Source organism: Aquarana catesbeiana, linkage group LG12 (genome assembly GCF_042186555.1).
Source record: "Aquarana catesbeiana isolate 2022-GZ linkage group LG12, ASM4218655v1, whole genome shotgun sequence".
Classification (NCBI taxonomy): Eukaryota; Metazoa; Chordata; class Amphibia; order Anura; family Ranidae; genus Aquarana; species Aquarana catesbeiana.
Genome location: NC_133335.1, coordinates 109,055,846 through 109,065,523, shown reverse-complemented (window position 1 = coordinate 109,065,523; position 9,678 = coordinate 109,055,846). Strand labels below are relative to the sequence as shown.

Sequence of the window (9,678 nt, the reverse complement as noted above, 5' to 3'; positions counted from 1 at the left end):
GCTGATCACGTTGCAGGGGTAAGTTATGGTCCCTATTACCTGTGTGCATTCTCCTTCCTTTTCTTTCAGCCTTGCCTAATTTTCACTTGGACCTAATCCTAGGCCCTGCTCACCACTCTATCCTCCTATCTTTCCTTTCCCTCTCCCCCCCCCTCCCCACTCGCCCACCTTTTCCCCCCCTCTCTCCCCCCTTTTCCCCCCTAAAAACCCCCCCCATTCCCTCCCCCCCCGGTTTCCCCCTCCCCCCTTCCCGCCCCCCCCCCCTTTTCCCACTTCCCCCTCCCCCCCACCCCCTCCCCCCTTCCCCCTCCCCCCCACCCCCTCCCCCCTTCCCTGTCCCTCCCCTTCCCTTCCAAGTCATTGTTACAATCTCTGTTATTACTGGATGCAATTCATGCGGTTGTATATATTGCCTTGTCCTGTATTGCAACTGTATATGTCATTGCATTATTGTGTTATATACATTCTTTTAAAATGGATTTCTATTAAAAATATAGTTTTTATCCTATTATCTCCTCTTCACCCTTTTGTACTAATACCCTACTACCTTCAGTACCGAAATAGTCCCCTGTGTTTTTCCCTGTGTGTGGGGGGTTGGGACACCTGCCGACAGAAGCAGCGAACTGCGGCACTCCCTACTCCCTGCCTTCTTTTGTAGTAGATTGTTGGGATGATGGTACTTTATACTTGATAACTTAACTATTTAATCGTAGGCGCTCTGTCCTATTGTATACACAGGGTGGATAATACACCCATAACTTCTCTGGACCTCAGGGTGAACAGCAACACCCTTTGATACGTCCCTTTTTTTTCAGCGCCTGGATTTGTATACTTTTTTGATTTTACTTTTCACCATATTTTTCAGTTTTTTGTATTGTGTCAGCACAACTCACTTTAGGGATTGCCGTCGGCAGCCTGGGACAATATGGATGTTCTAGGTACAGACTGGACGGGCTTCATGTCCAACTTGAAAACCACCTGTCTGAATGAACATAAAATTGATGACGATATTTCAACGTTCTTTGCGCGAATGTCTAAACTCCTTAAACGTAAGTCCCATTTACATTGGCACATTGAATATTTTAAACTCTATGTCACCGAGAAAGTCTGCCCCTTGGGCCTGAGGGGGCAGACCTTCCCTACCCTCAAGGACCCCTCAGTGGATTTTAAAAAAACCTGGGAGGACATCCTAACCAAAAATAGTCTGGAATTAATCGGATTACTGATTACTCAATATACCCTCGAAATGAGCCTTCTTGACGGTGATATCGAGCGACTGAATGCTGAATATTCCCACTTGACCGACAATACGGTTTTTAAAACCAAGTGGAAAGACCTTAGAGAACGCTTGGAAATCATGAATAAAGATATCATCGTCAAGAAACAGATTAAATTTGGAAAGGATAAAGCTGCTTTCACTGAGGGTTTGGCCTACCGTTGGCCTGGGAGAGGCCGAGGTAGACGAGGCCCCCCCCGTACCAATAATAGAAACTTCACCACTGACATTGAATCAGACTCATCATTATCCTCTACGGTATCTTCTTTAAATATCACTCAACCCACCACTTCATCTGCACTTAATGCTTCACGCAAGAGACTCCGCTTTGGAGGCAACACCCCACCCACAAATCCCAAAAAAGATAAGAAAGGCCCTAGAGGCCCTAGACCGACCCAGGCACCTCCTACACAAACCTCGCAGGATACCAATACCCCCGTGGAAGGGGCAACTGGTTACTCTACACTGCACGGCACCATTCCTAAAATTTTGAATTCAGGTCTAATGACCAATAAATACACTAAGGTTAACGAAGATGCTATTTTTTTAGATCTAAAAAAACAACAGAGCAACCTAGATGCGTACGTCCTAAAACCCCCACCGTCCCAATAACACCTCCCTCCTCACATTACACTGATCACAATGTCATTAACCTCACTCCCTACACACTTAACAATGGGGAAATTTCGATACTTCAATTAGGATTGGGCTTTTGTCCCCTTGATGCGCTTAAGGTTACTGAAACAATTAAAGATCTTTACTTATTTGCACGTAATTTAACTTTTAGATTCATGTATGATAAAGACCGCATCAATCAGGGACTGGAGCGCGAGCTCACGGAGCGCACCAAGGGTTTCTCGATGGAGGAATTCAGGGCGCTCCGTGACCTAATGCTCCTCTTTGACGAGGGAAATACCGGAGACACCGCAGCCTCACAGGATAGCATGGATTGTGTCACTAGCTCCCCAAGTGTATCGCTAGCAGGGACAGATCTACCTGTCTCCCCTGCACCCAATAGGTGTGACCCTCCGGTCGACCCTAGACATATACCTTTACCGAAATCCTTCCGTTTACGATCCCGCAGGTTCCCCGATCTCAACACCTGTCCCGAGATATGGGCCTTCCTGCGAGCCACAATTAGCGACCTTAAGAAACAAAAATGGCCCGACTTCTCCCCAAACCTCGATCATAGTCAAATTCGAGCCCTCCGGTCCCTACAGCAACGTTCTGATATTGTGATCAAACAATCAGACAAGGGTGGGAACATTGTCCTCATGACCAATCACCAATATCAATCTATGTGCCTTGCTATTTTGAACAACAAACATTGGTATAGACCCATCTCCCCTACTCACGTTCTGTCCTTCGTACAGGAACTCCGGGCTCTTTGCACTGAGGCCTATTTCTCAGGCCTCATTGACAAAGACACCTTGGAGTTCCTGGTCCCCAAATTCCCACGCACCCCTACCTTTTACTCTTTACCCAAGACTCACAAAGATATGCATCGCCCTCCCGGAAGACCCATAGTGTCGGGGATAGGCTCCTTAACAGACAATGCAAGCAAATTTGTTGACGCTTTCCTTATGCCCCATGTCCGTAGCCTCCCGTCGTACATCAGGGATACCACCGACCTGCTACAACACCTTGAGGGTATCCAGATCCCTCCCGACGCCCTGCTCGTGGCTGTTGATATTGAGGCTCTTTACTCCAGTATCCCCCACGAGCAGGGCGTACGGACGGCTGGATCCTTCCTGGCTGAACAAGATACAACGACCTGGCCCCTGAACCAGTTCATATTGACACTACTGTACTTTATTTTAACCAAGAACTACTTTACTTTTGACGATCAGTTATTTTTGCAAATACAGGGTGTTGCAATGGGGACGTCCTGCGCCCCAGCATATGCCAACTTATACTTGGGGGGCTGGGAGCGACAGATCCATGCTCATGACCAATACACAGAGTTCCTAAACGACATCTTGGTATGGTTTCGCTTTATTGATGACCTGTTCCTGGTCTGGTCGGGCTCCAGGGAAAAACTTTTGCAATTCTTACGTCAACTCGATAATAATGACCTAAACCTTAAATTTACCTTCAAAATCGAGACTGAACAAATCCCCTTTCTAGACCTACTAATCATTAAACATCCGGATGGTACCCTAGGAACGGACCTGTATAGAAAACCCACGGCGGGGAACACCTTACTATTTGCCACGAGTGCCCATCCCACTTCCTTGATACGGAGCATACCTTATGCCCAATACCTACGCCTACGCAGGAACTGCACACATGACCTTGACTTTAAACGCCAGGCTAAAGCCTTGCGCGTTCGCCTCTTACGACGAGGCTACTCCTCTACCACCTTGCGTAAAGCGTATAACAAGTCCCTGTCCCGTTCACGAACCTCTCTCCTTTTTAAAGATAGGAAACCGTCGCTCCCTACAGAAACTGTAAGATTTATTACCACTTACTCAGCACACCATCATGTGTTGCGGAATATCCTAGCCAAACACTGGCACCTTTTGGCTGAACATCACACTTTAAATAAATACATTAGACATACACCTGAAGTGGTCTTTCGCAGAGCTCGATCGCTACGCGATCAACTTACTGCGAGCCACTACAATCCCACCAAACCTGCGCGTAGTGGCCCCAATGGCACATTCCAATGTGGGGAATGTCCCCGGTGCCCTTGGGTCCACGAAAGCAGAACAGTGACCCTACCTAACGGAGAAATCCTGGTTCCACGGACCTTCGCGAACTGTGCTACAAAGGGGGTCATCTACCTCATGAAGTGTGTATGCAAAGCCTTCTATGTGGGCACAACTATTAGGGAACTCAGGCAGAGAATTGGTGACCACCTCTACGACTCAGAAAACGGTAAATTGACTACTATTGGCCGACACATCGGATTTTATCATAGATTCGATAATTCCGTGGCCAAATTTCTGGTATTAGAGGTGGTGAAACCCAGCCCTAGAGGTGGCGATTGGGATCGCTCGATACTGCAGAGAGAGTCCCTCTGGATCCAGCGACTCAACGCCACCACCCCGCCTGGCCTAAACGAGTCGGTGTCCTATAGGGCTTTCTTATGAGATCACGTTCACTCCCTTTCCCCTTGCTCTCCCTTCCTCCCCTCCGTCCCCCTCCCCTTTTCCTCTCCCCCCTTCCCCCCCCTCTTTTTCCCCCCCCTTTCCCTCTTCCTCCCCCCCACCACCCCCTTCCCCCCCCCTCCCCTCCCCCTTCACCTCCCCTCTCCCCCCCCCCCTCCCCTCCCCCTTCACCTCCCCTCTCCTTTTCTCCCTCCTTCCCCCCTCCCCCCTTCCCCCCTTTTTTTTTTTTTCTCCCACTCCCCCTTATTCCTCCCCCCCTTCTTTTACCCCCATCGTGGCACCCTTAGGGCCAAGTATCAATGTATTGACCATGTCTGCCTGAGTTTCATTCTCTAAAGCTATGGGTGGCTGACACTCCATTTAACTTCACACAACATTTGTATTTATATCCGTTTTATTTTTTATTTCATTATGCTGTACCATGCTGTTTTGCTGTGTTGCTGTACAAGGTCAGGCTCCCTTCCCCGTCATCAGACTCTGTTGGTATGTCTTGCCCCGACCCTCCTCCTGTGCGACGGACACATGCTCGCCCTGGCAGTCTTGTGACTGCTTGCGTCTCCTTGTTTGGGAACTAGATTCCCTTTGTCAGGAGCGCGCGCTTGCGCAGTAGCACTTACAGTGCACCTGCGCAGTGCGGGCGAGCTGACCCGGTGACGTCAGGGACCGCCTTCTTCTTGCCGTCCCTGACTTCCGGGTTGGGGTGCTTTTATAGCGGCCGGACACGGCCGCTGTACAGGCCTACAGTCCTCTGACGTGGCGCTCAACGAGGAGCAGCATCTGGGTAAATTTTACCTTCTCCCCCCTCCCTCCCTGCTCCCCTTTCCGTCCCTTCCCTGTTACTTCTTTCCTGGTGGCTGACCTCTCTCCTCGGTTTCTCTTCTCACCCATTCTGGACCTGGTGAATCATTGCCTTTCCACACACAGCGGCTGCTCCCAGCACCTATATGTGTCTCCATACTGATATGCTACCATCTTTTCTTCATGGGGGAATATATATATAATTTGTTACCTTCACACCTCTTGGTAACTGTTACTTATTCTCATTGCCTATGTTTTGATACCCTTTATTGAGCTACCGTTTATGTCGCTCTGTTTTGTGGGCACTGTTCTCCCCCCTCCTGTCATCTTGGAATGTAATTTACCCTACTTTATTACAGCTGCTATGGCCATTATCCCTTTTGCACATATCAGTGACTCCAGCTGTGTGGAGCTTTCATGAGCGCCTGGATCGTTTAAACGATTGTACCCCCCGATCCTTACCATTGTATGCTCCCTTTTCACTATATTTCACCGCCCTCGCTGATCACGTTGCAGGGGTAAGTTATGGTCCCTATTACCTGTGTGCATTCTCCTTCCTTTTCTTTCAGCCTTGCCTAATTTTCACTTGGACCTAATCCTAGGCCCTGCTCACCACTCTATCCTCCTATCTTTCCTTTCCCTCCCCCCCCCCCCTCCCCACTCGCCCACCTTTTCCCCCCCTCTCTCCCCCCTTTTCCCCCCTAAAAACCCCCCCGTTCCCTCCCCCCCCCAGTTTCCCCCTCCCCCCTTCCCGCCCCCCCCCCCCTTTTCCCACTTCCCCCTCCCCCTCCTCCTCCTCCCCCTCCCCCCACCCCCAACCCCTCCCCCCTTCCCTGTCCCTCCCCTTCCCTTCCCCCCCCTCCCCCCCCCATTTCTCCCCCCCTCCCCTCCTTCCTATTACCTTCCTCCCTTCTTCTTCCTTTCTCCCTCTTCTTTTTTCCCTTAACCACTCTAATTCTAGTCTCTGTTCTTTGCACACTGGGTTCCAAACTTAGAGGTAATTTATGGGTACCCCTCTACTTTTTCACGCCTTACTCTGTGTTGTGGTTCAATGACCCACACATATACCAATTACCTAAATATTTTACCCACCAGAGGCTGTTCTGTTATCCCCTGTGTTCGTCGCAGGGGGAATTGTATGGGGCCCCATATATCTACAGAGAATACCTGAGCGGGTGAGCCTGTCCTTTCTTTATTCAACCTGTATATTATTGTTCAATGTAATTTCAATGACCTCGCTGCCACCATTACAAAAACTTTACGCATCTGTGAATCTTTGTATATTTATTTGTTTTTTATGCTACATTTTAGACTTTACTCTCCTGAGGAAGCGGTGAATACCGCGAAACCGGTCGAGAATCCAAGTCATTGTTACAATCTCTGTTATTACTGGATGCAATTCATGCGGTTGTATATATTGCCTTGTCCTGTATTGCAACTGTATATGTCATTGCATTATTGTGTTATATACATTCTTTTAAAATGGATTTCTATTAAAAATATAGTTTTTATCCTATTATCTCCTCTTCACCCTTTTGTACTAATACCCTACTACCTTCAGTACCGAAATAGTCCCCTGTGTTTTTCCCTGTGTGTGGGGGGTTGGGACACCTGCCGACAGAAGCAGCGAACTGCGGCACTCCCTACTCCCTGCCTTCTTTTGTGTGAGAGAGAATGAGGAGGATGAGGACGGCTTGGTCATCCACCCGACCAAGTCTTCCGCATGTTGCGGCTCAACACAGCCAGCTGCTGAAAAAAAGGCCAAGCGTGCCCCACGGCCACGTGCTGATGAGGATGCACCGTCTCCATGACCAGCACTGTTGCCTCTAGACACAGAGCCTGCTTGCCCTCTTTTATTGGCTTGTGACTGTCTGAGTCTCCTTGTTGGCCTTCCATACATACTAATGGCCTGTAGCTGCACTAAGCTGGGATAGATAGATAGATAGATATATATATATATATATATATATATATATATATATATATATATATATATCTATGCTGATACTGCAGCTAGCAAAATCAACTGCCTGCCTGTAGTATGAGAACACCACCAACCTTCTACAGGTAGCTTTAGCTGAACACTGTGCAGAGGTTAGACTACACTAACTTGTAGTTTTAGCTGAACACTGTGAGGAGGACGCACTACACTAACTTGTAGCTTATTTAGCTGCCTGTGGTAGTGATAGGATCAGGAAAACACCACCAACCTTCTACAGGTAGCTTTAGGTGAACACTGTGCAGAGCTCGCAAAAAACTAACTTGTAGCTTATTTAGCTGCCTGTGGTAGTGATAGGATCAAGAAAACACCACCAACCTTCTACAGGTAGCTTTAGGTGAACACTGTGCAGAACTCGCACTACACTAACTTGTAGTTTTAGCTGAACACTGTGAGGAGGACGCACTACACTAACTTGTAGCTTTAGCTGAACACTCTGCGGAGGTCGCACTACACTAACTTGTAGTTTTAGCTGAACACTGTGAGGAGGACGCACTGCACTAACTTGTAGCTTTAGCTGAACACTGTGCAGAGGTCACACTACACTAACTTGTAGTTTTAGCTGAACACTGTGAGGAGGACGCACTACCCTAATTTGTAGCTTTAGCTGAACACTGTGCACTACACTAACTTGTAGTTTTAGCTGAACACTGTGCAGAGGTCACACTAAACTAACTTGTAGCTTTAACTGAACACAGTGAGGAGGACGCACTACACTAGCTGTAAATAGTCTAGCTGCCTGACTGTGGTACTAATAGGATCAAAAGAACACCAGCAATTTTCTTCAGGTAGCTGTAAATACTGTAACAAGACAAGCCTGCTTATTTAGCTGCCTGCGTTAGTGATAGGATCAGGAAAACACCACCAACCTTCTACAGGTAGCTTTAGCTGAACCCTGTGCAGAGCTCGCACTACACTAACTTGTAGTTTTAGCTGAACACTGTGAGGAGGATGCACTACACTAACTTGTAGCTTTAGCTGAACACTGTGCAGAGGTCGCACTACACTAACTTGTAGTTTTAGCTGAACACTGAGGACGACGCACTACACTAACTTGTAGCTTTAGCTGAACACTGTGCAGAGGTCGCACTACACTAACTTGTAGTTTTAACTGAACACTGAGGAGGACGCACTACACTAACTTGTAGCTTTAGCTGAACACTGTGCAGAGGTCACACTACACTAACTTGTAGTTTTAGCTGAACACTGTGAGGACGACGCACTACACTAACTTGTAGCTTATTTAGCTGCCTGCGGTAGTGTTAGGATCAGGAAAACACCACCAACCTTCTACAGGTAGCTTTAGCTTAACACTGTGCAGAGCCCGCACTACACTAACTTGTAGCTTATTTAGCTGCCTGCGGTAGTGATATGATGAGGAAAACACCACCAACCTTCTACAGGTAGCTTTAGCTGAACACTGTGCAGAGCTCGCAAAAAAATAACTTGTAGCTTATTTAGCTGCCTGCGGTAGTGATAGGATCAGGAAAACACCACCAACCTTCTACAGGTAGCTTTAGCTGAACACTGTGCAGAGCTCGCAAAAAACTAACTTGTAGCTTATTTAGCTGTCTGCGGTAGTGATAGGATCAGGAAAACACCACCAACCTTCTACAGGTAGCTTTAGGTGAACACTGTGCAGAGCTCGCACTACACTAACTTGTAGTTTTAGCTGAACACTGTGAGGAGGACGCACTACACTAACTTGTAGCTTTAGCTGAACACTGTTCAGAGGATGCACCGCACTAACTTGTAGCTTTAGCTGAACACTCTGCAGAGGTCGCACTACACTAACTTGTAGTTTTAGCTGAACACTGTGAGGAGGACGCACTACACTAACTTGTAGCTTTAGCTGAACACTGTGCAGAGGTCGCACTACACTAACTTGTAGTTTTAGCTGAACACTGAGGAGGACGCACTACACTAACTTGTAGCTTTAGCTGAACACTGTGCAGAGGTCACACTACACTAACTTGTAGTTTTAGCTGAACACTGTGAGGAGGACGCACTACACTAACTTGTAGCTTTAGCTGAACACTGTGAGGAGGACGCACTACCCTAACTTGTAGCTTTAGCTGAACACTGTGCACTACACTAACTTGTAGTTTTAGCTGAACACTGTGCAGAGGTCACACTAAACTAACTTGTAGCTTTAACTGAACACAGTGAGGAAGACGCACTACACTAGCTGTAAATAGTCTAGCTGCCAGACTGTGGTACTAATAGGATCAAAAGAACACCAGCAATTTTCTTCAGGTAGCTGTAAATACTGTAACAAGAAAAGCCTGCCTATCAGTAGCAAGATAACAGGAACGGATCTAGCTAAACTGAATACAGTGTAATATATATATATATATATATATATATACACACACACACACACACACACACACACACACACAACACCTGGGATGCATATATATATATATATATATATATATACACAATACACTGTAAGTGCAGCTAACTCACTGACTGTCCTGCCTAATCTA

The 9,678-nt window shown here is 47.3% G+C and overlaps 1 protein-coding gene across 2 annotated transcripts in view; it reads left to right on the top strand.

Annotated features, from left to right (window-relative positions):
* Window positions 1-9,678, top strand: part of CNTNAP1 (contactin associated protein 1) — a 668,106-nt gene that overhangs the window by 652,014 nt on the left and 6,414 nt on the right. The window lies entirely within an intron of this gene.